Source organism: Pantherophis guttatus, chromosome 1 (genome assembly GCF_059756535.1).
Source record: "Pantherophis guttatus breed Tessera chromosome 1, ASM5975653v1, whole genome shotgun sequence".
In the NCBI taxonomy this organism is placed as follows: domain Eukaryota; kingdom Metazoa; phylum Chordata; class Lepidosauria; order Squamata; family Colubridae; genus Pantherophis; species Pantherophis guttatus.
This window is the reverse complement of record NC_142063.1, coordinates 248,480,664-248,496,981: the sequence shown is the minus strand read 5'-3', so window position 1 is coordinate 248,496,981 and position 16,318 is coordinate 248,480,664. Positions and strand designations below refer to the sequence as shown.

General features: G+C 37.0%; 1 long non-coding RNA gene across 1 annotated transcript; it reads left to right on the top strand.

Moving 5' to 3' along the window:
* The first annotated feature begins 113 nt into the window (after positions 1 to 113).
* LOC148116822 (uncharacterized) lies at positions 114 to 8,456 on the top strand. Its single transcript, XR_015731400.1, has 2 exons — positions 114 to 256; positions 3,307 to 8,456. It is a non-coding gene; the product is annotated as an uncharacterized LOC148116822 (long non-coding RNA).
* Positions 8,457 to 16,318: the final 7,862 nt, after the last annotated feature.

Below are 16,318 nucleotides of genomic sequence, written 5' to 3'. Positions count from 1 at the left end.
TTTGGTTAATGCCTCGGCTTTAAAATAATGGCTATTGGATAAAACTGTGCGCTTAGGTCTAAAGATCTATGACTATACAATAATTCATAGAATTCTTTTTATCTATCTTCTAGTAGGAAAGTTTTGTTTTCTGTTTCCCCAAATCAATGCAGTCTTTACTTATGTGAAAGCTTACACCATACAGCTGGAGAGCAGTATCTTTCTTTCTGCTGACAATCACAGCCTACTTTTGGGGAAGGTGGGAGTGGCAAATCAGGTGAGCATTCCAGATGTAACATCTAAATATGACCTATGCCATGGTTCTTTTACAAACCAGAAGTAGCATCTTTATTAATAGGATTGTTTAAGGCATAATTGAAATAAATGGCATTCTTTTATTTCTGCACAAAAACAATAATTACAAAAGGGATTTTATCCCCTTTTTGTAATTATATCTTTATTTAAAAAACAAACAAGTTGATAAAATCAATGAAATCCATTGTTCTGTTTCTTCCTCTTCCAAGTCCAGCAAAACATGAGCCAAACAGTTACTTTAACAATTTGTTTAACTGTGAAGTTATTTATTTGTTTATTTAAAAATTATTTCAGTAAGGAGAAGAGAGAGTATAATGAATCCTCACTTTTAACACATCACTAGGAGAATAGATTGTTATTTCTGAATGTCTGTCACATTCAAAAATGTATCATTCACACATTACAGGACAGGGGTGTCAAACCCGCAGCCCACAGGCCAGATGCGTCACATGCTGGCCCTGCCCCCACCTGGTTTAGCGAAGGGGGGAAAGTCCCAATACATCACGTGATGACGCGAGTCTGACACCCCTGTTATAGGACATTTGCTTCATGACCCCAGCAATATCATCTTTTCAGTATACATTTTGATGTCACAAATGTCATCAAATTAATTTAAAATTAAGATAAATGTATTTGCCTCATTCAGTCTATTTCCGATGCAACAAACATGTACTTGTTTGGGGAAATCCAGGTGGAACTTCAGTTTCTTACATCTGAAATCCACTACATGGATTAAATCATTAAATCAAGTCTTCATTTTGTTACCGATGTAAAAGAAATTGATAGATGATGCAGAGAAGTGTTTATTGAACTCATGTGTCCTCCAAAGCAATTTTGGAGATCATTTTGAAGAGCCATTGTTGTAGAGGCACTGTTATGAGTCTCAGTGAGGCACAGGAATAATATAATTTGTCTCAAAAACACAGTTTTCATTGCCCTGATAGCTTCTTAAAGCACTTCCAATAGCTTAAACTTCTGTTTATTGTGGTCATTTATTTCTAAAGCCAATCTATCATAATAGTTTGGCAATTCTCAAAATCTAGTTTCCAACAAGTTTGGATGGCACTGGGTCAGAAATATATTCCTTGCCTTTTAACAAGCAATTAACATATAGCAAATGATGATCTAAATGTATTCATAATTTACTATTAAACTTTGTAACCAATCATTTTCTAGCAACCAGCCTTCAAAATTTCACCAAACTATTCTAGCAACATATAAATCAATGCAGATGCCAATTGCATCAGCATTTAGAATTTTAAAAAATAGGGATTATCTATCTTTCTTTGGCCAACTTCAATCTTTTCATGACAGCTTCTTCCTGAAGACAAGTATTTGTGGTTAATCATATTAATACACAATTTGTACAGGATTTCATAGAGAGATATCAAATATTTTTAGAGATTTGTTTTTAAAATATAATGAATATTGAAGCATTTCCTATAACTTGCATGGCAAGAGTTTTATATTTAAACAGATCCAAAGACTAGTGTAGTCGTTGATGTCGTTAAATATTCCCCTAATATTTTGTAATATTTAAATTTCTGTTTATAGGAAATTCTTTGCATCAGTCTGCCCAACCTCATTGGCGCATACTCCAGCACAGATGGTACAAAAATATACAGTGGCCAACATTAACATTTGGCTGTTCACCATCTTCAGGAGTTTTTGGCTACAGTACTTGATATTCTGGGTTATAAATAATACATTAACGCTCAGAATATATCCGGTGGATGCCAAGAACAGGACATCTGAGTTGGCAATGGGCAGACAGAAATGAGTGTTGCCGAATAGCTTTCATTGATGTTCAATGCCAATATTTTCCTCCTGATTATATTGCCAGGACTAGCACACAAATGAACTAGGCTGCAGGCAAATGTTCATTTATCTTGCCGCCTCTGACCAAGTAGGATCAGACTCCAAGCAAACATGAGCAATTTTATCTGCAAAAAACCTTACAAAAATATCACAGTATTCTTCAGACAGTTCTTCCATCTCTTTACCCAGGAGAGTATGGATATAGAGAAGTTCTGTAACGTTCTACATTTAGGCAAGAAAAAACAAATACACAGGTATAGTATAGGTGGTACCTGGCTCAATAGCAGTAACTGTGAGAAGGATCTTGGAGTGGTCTTAGTGGACAATCACTTAAAAATGAGCCCGCAGTGTGTTGCAGCTTCCAAAAAGGCCAATTCAATGCTAGGCTGCATTAACATGGGATTGAATCAAGATCGCATGAAGTATAAGTGTCTCTATAATGCCTTGGTAACACTCCCACTTAGAATACTGCATCCAATTTTGGTTGCTACAATGTAAAAAAAGATGTTGAGACTCTAGAAATTAGTGTGCAGAGAAGAGCAACAAAGATAATTAGGGAAGGCTCAAACAAAGAATGGTTGCAGGAACTGGGTCTGTCTTGTTTAATGAAAAGAAGGATTAGGGGAGACATGATAACAGTGTTCCAATATCTCAGGGACTGCCACAAAGAAGAGGGAGTCAAAGTATTCTCCAAAGCATCTGAGGTCAGGACAAGAAGCAATGGATGGAAACTAATCAAGGAGAGAAGTAACCTACTGTAGAACTAAGGAGAAATTTCCTGACAGAACAATTAATCAATGGAACAACTTGCCTCCAGAAGTTGTGAATATTTCAACACTGGAAGTTTTTAAGAACAGATCAGACAACTATTTGTCTGGAATTGTATAGAGTTTCCTGCCTGAGCAGGGAGCTGGTCTAGAAGACCTCCAAGGTCCCTTCCAACTCTGTTATTCTGTTATAAGTATAGAGATAGCTATATATCTATCAATCCCCATGAGGTAATCACCATTTTAGCCATGAAAGGAGTCAGTGAGTGAGGAGGAAAATGTCTACCTTGATTCTGAGGCTCAAGTTTCAGTAAGTGTAGAGAAATAGATGTTTCATATCATTATCACTAAGGAATGCTGTCAAATATGATTATACAATTTTGTTTTGATTGTATTTTGACTTAGTTTTTTGCTACCATTGCTCTAGGTATCTTTTGACTATCATTTCCTACGACTTCTCAGAAAAACCAGCGACTCCCAAGATCTGAGGTCTCAGAGAGGCCACATGGGGAAAACCTTGTCTAACCTTAAGAATTTAGTACCTTGTTCAAATTCAGTCTCCTCTAATTTGCAGAGATCAACCAATGGGTTTAATTCAAAAAATATAACATTTAGTGTTACAGAAGTTATGCTAGCAGAAACAGGAGCTTTAATGTATGATGCAGTATAATTTGTGGATCCGGTGGACTCATCTTTTGTTCCTTTATTTATACAAGGTAAATGTAGATAATGATATTTATACAAGGAAAATGTATACAATTGTAGAATAAATTATAATTGTTTTTAAAGTTCTTCGGTAGTTTCGATGTTAGGTTTCAAAAACCTAACTGCAAGGAAATGTTTTCAGATTGATGGCTACTTGTAGAAAAGGCTTCATTATTCATGTTATAAACTAACAAAAATCCTCCATGCAGCATGAGCTTTTAAAAGTTGTGGTAAGATTTCAGAGCAGTTGCAATGGGAAAGATATAGCTAAGTTTCTTCTTTTGTATACAGCCACTCGGCTTTTTGAAAAGCTTAATAGGTACCAGTAGGTACTTTGTAAAAAGCCTAGAAACTAGGAAGAGGGGAAAAAAATTAAGGGAAGGTGAATGGGGAAGTTTCAGTGTTGCGTAACATTTACAGAATATGATTATTGGTGGTATACAAGGAACATTTTCTTTTATATTCTGTTAAAGTACAGTCTTCATGACTCCTCTGTATCCACAATTGTCTCTTATAGTTAACATAGTTAACCTATTTTCTCTGAGTTTAACACACCAAACATTAATCAATCGAGCTTTGTCTATACAACATACAAGCCAAAATGCGGTTGTCTGAAACTTATAGTGAATGAAAGAAAGACTGTGCTTTAGGCATATCATGCCAGCTGTATAGTATTGTGCATATATTTTTGAATGCAATTGGACAACCTTAAATTTGATTGAGCAAATACACTAGATAACAGCAAACAAGCAGGGATTGTCCTTTTAATGTATATAAAAGAGTGGCTGTGCAGAGAGCCAAGGAACAATTAATTCTCAATGAGACATGCCATTGTATTTCTCCAGAGTTGGTTGGTGGGAAAAGAGAAATAAAACAGCAACGGGCACAAAAACTAGCTATCTGAAGGCTTCAGACCAATTGGAAGAAGAATCAGTGAAACTTACTGAATTAATGAAAGAATTCAGTGAATCTGACTGTTGTATTTGCAGCTGCATTCTGAGATTTCATTTATTATTATCTGTGGAGGAATGAAACCCTTGTTTTTATTATTTTGTTGCTACTCAAACAATGTATCAATGTCATACTGGTAGTCCTCAACTTATGACCACAATTGAGCCCAAAATTTCTGCTATTAAGTGAGACATTTATTCAGTGACCTTTCTTGCCTCAGTTGTTAAGTGAATCATTGCAGTTGTTAAGTTAGTAAGATGGTTGTTAAGTGAATCTGGCTTCCCCATTGACATTGCTTGTCCCAAAAGGTGATCACAAGAGAGACTGCAACCATCATAAAAGTGAACCAGTTGCCAAGCATCTGAATTTTGATCACATGACCATGGAGATGCTGCAAAGGCCATAACTGAAAAATGGTCCTAAATCACTTGTTTCAGCCATTTGTTGTTGTAACTTTGAACGGTCACTAAATAAACTGTTTTAAGTTGAGTACCTGTACTTGCTCTAGGCCATGGCATTCACCAAAGACTGCAATCCAAGCATGATAGGTTAAATAGGAAACCCTGTTTAGGGTGACCCGCTCCCTGCTCCACCAGGGAGCACGGAAGGACCCCTTGGAGGGTAGGGCCGAGGACTTTGTGTAGTATCTGTATGACAAAATCGCTCAGATTCAAGAAGACTTGGACTCTGACTGGGTAGATTCAGGAGGGATGATGGAGGCAGGTCTTGAGAATGTTATCTGGGAAGAGTTTGATCCTGTGACTCCTGAAGACGTGGACAGGATTCTGGGTAGACTGAGCGCAGCCACATGTTTATTGGACCCATGTCCCTCCTGGTTGGTGCTGGCTTCTCGGGAGGTGACACAAGGCTGGCTCCAGGGGATTATAAATGCTTCATTGAGTGAGGGTGACTTTCCCGCCGCCTTGAAAGAGGCGGTGGTGAGGCCTTTCCTCAAGAAGCCTTCCCTGGACCCGGCAGTGTTAGCAAACTATCGTCCAGTCTCCAACCTTCGCTTTGTGGCGAAGGTTGTTGAGAGTGTGGTGGCGCGACAGCTTCCCTAGTACCTGGATGAAACGGTTTATCTGGATCCGTTCCAGTCGGGCTTCAGGCCTGGGTACAGCACAAAACGGCATTAGTTGCGTTGGTTGATGATCTCTGGAGGGCTCGGGACAGGGGTTGTTCCTCTGTCCTGGTCCTATTAGATCTCTCAGCGGCTTTTGATACCATCAACCATGGTATGCTGCACCGGTTGAAGAGTTGGGCGTGGGGGGCACTGTGCTGATAACTCTGGATAACTTCTTCACCTGCTCGACCATCCTTGCAAACAAACGATATTCCCAGATATATCCAGACCAAACATTATTTGAATCCATATTCCAGGCTGAGTTACTGATTGCCTATTTATGTTAAATAAATAGCACAGAATCTGTCTATAAAATCCCTCACAATGTCATTAATTTTCCACTGAAAGCTATTCCCATCCCTTGGGACCTCCTCCCACCCCAATGGATGAAATTTCCTTGTCTTCATGCAGCTAGCAAAGAATATGTCTCCTGATTAGGTTTGGACAGTTTTCTTTTATTTCCAATAGCTACTTAGCATTTTGTAATGTTGCCAGCCTTTTTCATAAATACAAAATTGGAGGTGATTTTGCCCAGCCTTGGGAATGGTCTTCTTTCTGTTCCAGGCTGCTGGATATTCATGCTTACTTGATTCTTTAGGAAAGGAAAATGGGGCTCAGGATAAGGGTTGGGGGCAGGTGGGAACATTCTTCTCTGTAGGGGCAGCCATTGAGCCAAATTCTTATGTCTTTAAGTTCTTTAAGTTCATTAATTGTTGTAAGTCACAAAAGTGATATTAATTCCTTAAGATTCATTAGTTTCAATACTGTTAAAGATTTATAATGAATCATGATTCACTTAAATCTGGTAAATTGCCTATAACTTTTTACAAGGGTGATATAACATTGATTTTTCAATTGATACAAGAGCCATGGTGGTGCAGTGGTTAGAATGCAGTATTGCAGGCTAATTCTGCTGACTGCCAGGAGTTTGATTCTAACTGGCTCAGGGTTGACTCAGCCTTCCATTCCTTCCGAGGTGGTTAAAATGAGGAGCCAGATTGTTCAGGACTATGGAGCAATATATAAGTCTAAGTGCTATTTATGACTAGAAAAAGATCTTAAACCTTGTGCATGTTATTGACCCTTTTGTTAATTAATGCTGACACTAAAATATTATCCTCTGTATTGACTTGGGGTTGTAAAGAATCTTCTAAAATCACCCATCTCAGTCTTGATTTATCACACTGATTTTTCTTAGCTGCCTCAAAGAAGTCTGAGATGCTATTTATAAAAAATAGGTAAGAAAAATCAGCCTTTAAAAAATTAATTAATTAATTAAACCAATTTCAAATTATATGAGAAATGCAATCAAGTAGGATTGCATTGCAGTACCATTTACTTAATGCACAATGTGTACAATATTACACAGTCTTAAGACTGTTTCTGATATAAGTAGAGATGGTTCTCGATTTACAACAACAGTAGGGACCAGAATCACCAACACTTTAACTACAGGGTTGTAAAGTACAATGTGACATGAAGCACCCTGTTATTAACACAGCTGCCTGCAATTACTGCAGGTTCGAATCTTACCAGGCTCAAGGTTGACTCAGCCTTCCATCCTTTCTAAGGTAGGTTAAATGAGGACCCAGTTTGTGGGGGCAATAAGCTGACTTTGTATAAATATACAAAAGTATGAAGGCTATTGCTTAACGCATTGTAAGCCGCCCTGAGTCTCCGGAGAAGGGCGGCATATAAATCAAATTTAAAAAAAAAAAATTGTGCCAGTTCCAGCAATCCCTGTTGCCATTCTTAAGCAAGGACCCCATGTGACTACAACTTCCAACTTCCTGCTGATTTCCCCATTTACTTTGTGGGAAACTGGCAGGATATGTTAAAAATTGTGATCATGTGATCACTACTCGCTGGAACTTCATGGGCTGGTCATAGCTACTACTCGTATAATACCATTGTAGTTTGTATAGTCACTGAACGAGTAGTCATAACCCAAGGACCATCTATTGTCACATCCAAGTTCTATTTCAGAAATTTCTGTCCAGAAAAGCTGTGCAAGTAATACTCATTTAGTGACTACAATTAAGAGTAGCAACTCGATCAAAGTAATTGCTAAGAGAAACGTCACGATTTTACAATATTATTTCAGATTTCTTTTGCTTTACAAACCTGCAAAATGTGAGGGCTGGTTGCAAAATTACTTTTTTATTACTGTTGTAACTGCACATGGTGGTTAAATGAGGCAGTTCTAAATAAGATGTATAAAGCTTTTAACCAGAGTCACAAAAATGGCTCTGTTAAGTGGAATTCTGTTGAATCAGACTATATCTGTGCTATTCAGCATTATGATTTGATGTTACAATATGCTGGTCAACAAATCAGAAAAAGTATTATATCAACCATATCTCAATCTGGCCCAAACCAGTTTATCCCCCTTTTGCAAAATGGGTTAATCCAATTTCAGAAATTGTATGGACAAACAAAATTAATGCTTTAAGTTTACTATATTTAAGCTTCAACCTTAAGGGTGCCTATTCAAATGTGTTTCTTTCTTCAGATAAAATAACAAGAACACAACCCTACGTTTGGATTTTAAATGTTGCTCTGGTTTATTTATAGTATTGATTTATAGACTATTTTAGTCTATTTATATGGGATTGTTTTATAATGTATTCATTTTTATTGCAAGCCAGTCTGATAGTTTATTTGAAGGCGCAAGTTATAGATTTCTCTATGTATAAATGTGTACTGTGTATGTGTATAAACATGCGCACATGCATGTGTGTGTATGCACAACCAAATACATGATTAATAAAATAATTGCATAATTTTATGATTAAAAACCTAGAGAATTTGCACAGGTTGTGTGGACAGAAAAAAAAACCCTGCTGAATTGTGCACCTAATTAATTTTGGCTGTTCAATAAAAGCAGCTATCTCCTGTGCATTTTAAAATGCTTAATTTAAATGCAATAATTGTATGGGAATTGCTTTTGATCTCCACGATGTTAAAGAATTTGGTTATACTTGCAAAAGGCAAAAAGAAAAAAGAGGTTGAAAAGGAGTGAAATATTTTGGAATCTTTCCAAAGATTTTGTTTTTCAAAGAATAGTTTTTTCCCTTTTTTTCGTTTTCTTTGATAAGAACATTTCTGTAATCATTTCAGACTGATTGCAGTTATGGTAGCTTTTCAAACAAACCTGTCAATTGCTTTTTTTTAATTGAAAATCTCTTATATAACTCTTTAAACTCTACTCTAAAGAATGTGTTAAGATAAGAAAGAAACCATATTCCTTTGTTTACAGCAAAGTGAATTTAACATAGAACGAAATATATGCACAATTTCTAATCTCCCAGACTTTTTTTGAAGAGATTTCTTCAAGGAAAGAAAAGTATTTCCTCTTTTGCAAGTAAGGTCAAGGAAGGAAGCTAATCTTAACTGCAGTCCAGCAATGTGATCACATGATATTGAAAATATAGCAAAGCTTTAGTTGAGGGACCTTTGGTGCTGAGGGAGCTGGGTTGTTTTCTTGCAGACATTTCATTACCCAAACTAGTTAACATCATCAGTGCTAGAATTACCTAGTTTGGGTAATGAAACATCTGCAAGAAAACAACCAAGCTCAGAGAACACCAAAGACCCCACATTTCAACCCTGAACTACAAATATTTTCCTTTAAAGCTTCATTTTTATGGTCTAACTATAAGGAAGGATCGTCCACCCAGAAATATCCTTTCAATTGAAGAGTATAGCAATACAAGTATTTATATTGTCTCTATCACTTATTAATAAATTTATTATAATTAATAAATTGTATTGACATATTGTTCACAAATTACACCAGTCACAACAGAAACTTGGTTCACTGTATGCAAAGTCCATTGAATAGAATAGAATAGATTTTTTTTATTGGCCAAGTGTGATTGGACACACAAGGAATTTGTCTTGGTGCATATGCTCTCAGTGTACATAAAAGATACATTCATCAAGAATCATAAGGTACAACACTTAATGATAATCATAGGGTACAAATAAGCAATCAGGAAACAATATCAATATAAATTGTAAGGGTACAAGCAACAAGGATGTAATAAGAATAGGTTTCAAAATTAGGTTTCTGTAGCCATAGAGCAGTGATGGCTAATCTTTTCTGGACCGAGTGGCCAAAACACACATGTGCATGCACAAATGCGTGCACATGTGCCCAAACCCCCAAAATGCAATGCATGCACAGGTCCTGTGCATGTGCCCCACCCCCTGCGTGTGCCATAAGCTCGCCATCACGGCCATAGAGATTGTTAAGGTTCAATATATCTTGGCACATTTCAGCAGTTCATGTCAAAAACTGGCTTCTTCTCTTCTCTTTATTTTTATCATTTGTGCATGATGAAGAGACAAAAACATGGATGCTTGCTCCAATATTTCTGGAACATGTATATGTATTACCCTGTTTTCCCCAAAATCATCCCCTGATAATAAGCCCTATTGGGCTTTTGAGTGCATGGCAATAAGGCCAAGCATTTATTTCAGGGTTCAAAGAAATATAAGACAGGGTCTTATTTTGGGGGAAACACAGTATATATAAATATAGATATAGATATTCCATAAATATTGGAGCAAGCATCCAATATATAGGCTGAACTGCCATTACATTCATATGGCTGTTTCCAAATATAAACCAGTTTTCAAGAGACTGCAGAAAAGAGCTGATAAACAATTTTTGGTTCCCAGGGCTTCTTTTATAATAATACAGAAGAAATATTTATTTAATGCACATTTTAATATGGAAAACCTGTTTTGTGTCTTTAGGGGAAGGTTGAGCTAGTTTGGTTTAGTGGTTAAAGCACCAGAGTAGAAACTGGGTGTCCCATCTTAGGCATGAAGTCAGCTGGGTGATTTTGGCCAGTTGCGCTCTCTCAGCCCTAGGAAGAAGGAAGTAAAGTCCAACCACTTTTGAAATCTTATCAAGAAAAAATGCAGAGATAGATTGAAGCAGTCACCAGGCATCAACAATGTGTGTGTGTCGGAGGGAGAGAGGGAGGGAGGGAGAGAGGGAGAGAGAGAAATTTTTACAGTTTAGTATACAACCCACATTAACTGTAATCTTCAGGTTTGATGCAACTCCAAATAATGTGCTACAGTTTCCTGAGTGAAAACTGCCTACATCTACCCAGATGCACCCAAATTATAAACTGGTGTTGGAGTAAGACAAAACAAACTTCAGCTTCCCAGAACTTGGGAGTTTTAAAGCTTGAAACTCACCAAAAGGAAACAGGCAGCTTTATCCGTCTCTACCCTTAGATTTTCTTTTCCTCCTAAATTAAGGAATACCGATTCTTCAACAGCCCATTGATGCATTCCAACCACTGAGATATGTGGGACATTTCTTGGGCATGCAAAACTACACAGTTTAATTGGCTGATACAGTTTATCCAGTATTAAACATGCCCCTTCTTTATGTCACTTCATTAACAGAATAAAGAATAACTTCTGGGCCAAAGATTACATGTGGTCCCCAGCCTTCCTGTTTGTAGTCCCAGAGCCATCTATACTGCACTGCCACAATTTAGCAGCAAAAATGTAGAAATTTGAAATATGATTCTTCAACCAGAGTGGAAAACCTTCACAAGCAAGATAACTGCCCCAAGTCCTTCTTTTGAACTGGGTTGAAAATGTGTAGATAAAAGCAGCCATTTCACTGAAAGCAAACTAATGAGCCTCAAGTAATTTCCATTTAATTGTGTTCATGGCAGAAAAAGAGATTTGTCACTCAGAGCCAATTTAGATATTAGCCCTCACAAAACACGAGAAGATACCGTAACACACACCACAGTACAGTACTCAGAAACTTCAGTGTTTTTTTTCCTTTTTTTCTTCTTTATTATACCATTATTGCTTCAATGCTATATTTTTAAAGCAAAAGTTGCTACTTTGTTCCACTCTGGGCTCACAGAAACTTTGTGGGAAAAGAACAGATGGTTCCATTTCATAGAAGAAAAGTTGAAGTTTGTTGAAACTTTGTAACTACTTTTCATTAAACCTTTATTGCAATTTAAAAGATTAAGAAAAAGGAAGAAGAGGAAATTACTGTTGTTTTCTTATATTTTATCACGTCCGATTTTCAGACACTCTCTGGACAAATCTTTGCAACTTTCCTGGCAAGGTTTTTCAGAAGTGGTTTATCATTGTCTCCTTCCTAGGGCTGAGAGAGAGTAACTGGACCAACATCCCCCAGTTGGCTTTCATGCATAAGGCTGGACTAGAACTCGCAGTCTCCTGGTTCCTAGCCTGATCCCTTAACCAATACACCATGCTGGCTCTCCCTTCAGATGTAATAAAAACAGTCTGTCATCTGCACCTCTATAACTGTCAGGTTTGGTTCTACAACCCAACAAGACAGACACAGACTTCAGAGGATAATTAGAACTGCAGAAAAAACAATTACTACCAACCTGCCTTCCATTGTGGACCTTGCACAAGTGTATATTGCACGAGTCAAAAAGAGAGCTGTGAAAATATTTACAGACCCCTCGTATCCTGGATATTAACTGTTTCAACTCCTACCCTCAAAACGACGCTATAGAGTACTGCACATCAGAACAACTAGACACAAGAACATTTTTTTCCCGAACGCCATCACTCTGCTAAACAAATAATTCCTGTCAAACTACTAAGTCTGCATTACTATTAATCTTCTCATCGTTCCTCCCACTTATGACTGTATGACTGTAACCTTGTTGCTGGTATCCTTAAGATTTATATTGACTTTCCCTATGACTATCATTAAGTGTGGTACCTTATGATTCTTGACGAATGTATCTTCTTTTATGTACACCGAGAGTGTATGCACCAAGACAAATTCCTTGAGTGTTCAATCACACTTGGCCAATGAAGAATTCTATTCTATTCTATTCTAAAAACAGTAAATGTAAGGTGCTTAAAGAATATAAAGATGTATGCAAAAATACAATACAGCATATAGAAGATGCTTTTTATTCAAGGAATGGGGAAAATACACCACATGGGAAAAAAATTACATTATTTAACTTATTCTACAGTGCATGTCAATTTAAATTAAAAGTCATTGGAAGGCTAGGAGATTTCCTATTCTACAACGGAATGAATTATTCTATTAGTATTTATGCAGGTGTTTGTAGAATACTGGTGACTATTTCTCATCTTCTCAATATTCTTTGAGTTAACTGTTCCTTTTGAAGATTCTTTGGGGTCAACTCTATACATTCCTTTAGATAAGAGAATTTTTTTTAAAAATAATAATAGCGAGCACTTTTCTCTTACTGGAGAAACCTATTTAAAATCTTCACCATACATAATTTATCTATGTCGCTTCATTCTTGGTCTCATAGCATCTTTGACAATATTTATTTATTTATTTATTATTCATATTTCTATGCCGCCCAACTCTCCGAGGACCCTGGGCGGCTTACAATAAGAACAGTATGAACAATATACAATAAAAAACGTTAAAAAAAAACCCATACACACCGCTCATGGCCGGATCTCGCAAGATCGCAGTGGCGAGATCAACGGCCCCAAGCCCCAATAGACTTCCCTCCCAATGGGAGACAAATATGAACCCCTCCACTCCAGAGAAAGACCTTACAGACATACAGACAGACAGACAGTTTTAAAACCCTGATATTGCCTATAATTGCATAACATTGAATAAGGAAAAGTGATTTAATTTTGCCCAGGGATCCTATGCAATAAACTGTAGCACTGGATTAGCACCAGAGGTGGCATTCAGCAGGTTCTGACCAGTTCTGGAGAACCAGTAGTGGAAATTTTGAGTAGTTCAGAGAACCGGTAAATACCACCTCTGACTGGCCCTGCCCTCATCTGTTCTCTGCCTCCCAAGTCCCAGCTGATCAGGAGGAAATGGGGATTTTGCAGTAACCTTCCCCTGGAGTGGGGAGGGAATTGAGATTTTGCAGTAACCCTCCCCTGCCATGCCCACCAAACCACACCCACCATGCCATGCCACGCCCACCAAGCCACACCCACAGAACCGGTAGTAAAAAAATTTGAATCCCACCACTGATTAGCACCATTCCACACTGCGTGTTTGTCCTGCCATTGTGAAAGTTATGCCATCAGTCATAACAAAATAATCTACTCTCAGGATAGATTACAAAATTTATTGTGGTATTAGAGGAGATTGCCCATATGGCATTAAACTTAGATTGCATACCAGGCAGAAAAAATAATAACTGAGTTCTCCAGATGAACCTATGTTCTTCCAGCATTTTCTGCTGGTTTAGAACAGTCTTCCTCAGTCAAGGTGCCCTCCAGATGTGCCTTCAACACTCAAAATTTTTAGCAGTAGCCATGGTGGTTGGAGAATTCCATAAACTGAACCTTATGAATCTAGGGACCAGATGGGGAAGCTTCATTATAACCTTGAAATATTTTAACAAATCAGCTTAACCCATTTGAATACAGTAGGTGGACATCTCTTGAGTGATGCCTTCTTCTGAGTTAAGCTACTGGCCATGTGGGAAAGAATCCTTACTATCCAATTATCTAATTTAGAATTAGATTTAAATCCACCCTTCCACTGCCTCCTCTGGTTTTATTTAATAAACTATTAAATTAAAACTATAGACCATTCTCTTGGGTTACCACTGCTTTTAAATAGTATCATTGTTTTTAAACATGGTAACAGTTTTAATTCATTTTTGTTAGCCCCTTTGAAGTAATTCTTAAAAAAAAAAAAAACCTGACGGTTCATGATATATTTTTTTCATATAAAATTTTGATTCATATACCAATTACCAAGACATCCAAAATGTATCTGTTAGGTAAGGTGAGACATATCAACAACCTCTAATACAAAGACTTGGTTAGTGCTTCATGGTTCTGTTAGTAATTTTTCTGCCAAGTTGCATGTTACTTTAGAAATAACTCACCTTGTAGATTTTTCTTATATACATAATAAATACAGTTGCAGAAAAATAACTAGGCATGTAGACTTAATGGAAACATGAAGAGCCTCGGTGGCGCAGTGGTGAGAGTGCAGTACTACAGGCTACTTTTGCTGCCTGCCAGCTGCCTGCAATTTAGCAGTTCAACTCTCACCAGGCTCAAATTTGACTCAGCCTTCTATCCTTCTGCAGTGGATAAAATGAGGACCCAGATTGTTGGAGGCAATATGCTGACTCTGTACACCACTTAGAGAGGGCTGTAAAGCACTGTAAAGTGGTATATAAGTCTAAGTGCTATTGCTATTGATACTTGTGTATTTCTTGTGTATGCTCATAGAAACTATACTACCAATGACAGCTCTTCTCTCAGGGATTCAAGTATAATATCTATGTGGTCACAAACAAAGTCCAATTCCCCTTGATTGCTGGTGACCCTTATCTAACCCTAACCAAATGCTAACTGTTACTTGAGAAGATTCCTGTACATCAGCTTTTAGTAAATCAATTAAATTAAACTTTCAGATGTGGACCTGGTCTTTCATGCCTGATATAAAGCCAGCAAATTAGTAGCCTACTAAGTCGAGTTGGGGGGGGAGATCCTTTTTAAAACTATTCCAGGTCCTAAGATTGCAGAAATAATCAGGGATAAAAAGCAAAATTGTTCATTTTTCTGAAGGGTTATATCTAAAATAAGTAAAAGACATAAGGACAAAGGAAGAAAAAGCAAAGAACAAAAAAAATGCTAAGGCTGTAATCCTGCTCTATCTCCTGATATTTGTGTGTCCCACCCAACGTAGCCCACTATATCATCATTTTGGCATTCTTCCAGGGATTTCTTAAAAAAAAAAAAAGGTGTGTGTGTGTGAAAAGGGAGAGAGAGTTGCTGACAAATACTGAACAAACATCCATGAACAAGATACTGATTTATTATGTTTAAGCTAATATATATGCTCTGTGCTGAGACATTTGCCAAGGGATGATACATTGAGTTTTCTCTCGCTTGTTTTCTTTTTAAACATCAGAATAATTTTCTCTTTGTAGAACAAAGATTATGTTATAGTTAAAACTGACATCTTTGTTCAGGTTAGTAAAATGGCCTTGCACTTTCATTGGACAAATACAAATTTGGTCTGCTGGATAAATCTTGTAATGTGATGTAAAATAAATCACAAACCCAGTTTTAGCGGAGGAAGGTAAAATTATTGCCGTGAACTTTTTGCTGATGAGTGAGTTGGTTGTCTGTTGCATGACACATCTAATTATCTAAGCGGAAAGAATTCCATAGTTAGGTCTAAGGTGTTTCCTGCTGTAAAGGTTGCTAACGCTAATGCCATTTTTCAGAATGCAACTTTTGCTGAATCAGGAAATTAATTCAACCATCTAAAAATTCTGTTGCTCTGCCAGTGAGATTTAATTGTATATAAATCCAAGCACATCCACATCCACAAACGTATACAGTTTAGTATGGAGTTTCTTAGCATATGATAATATCTTCAATCATTGATTGGTTTATGACTTTATTGTTACTCCCATACAGTGTTTCACCTGTTCTTCTCTTATTTTATTTTATTTTATCATTTGTTAATTTTTTTACACCACCCATCTCCCCTATAAGATGATTCTGGACATTTGACAGATTATAGATTACGCTTTGCCTTAAATTCTTTGAATTCTTAGAAATTCTTTTGCCAATATTATGTCATGAAATTATTGCTAATCTTTGAGATATCATTAAAAAGAAAAGTCTCTATTGACAATAT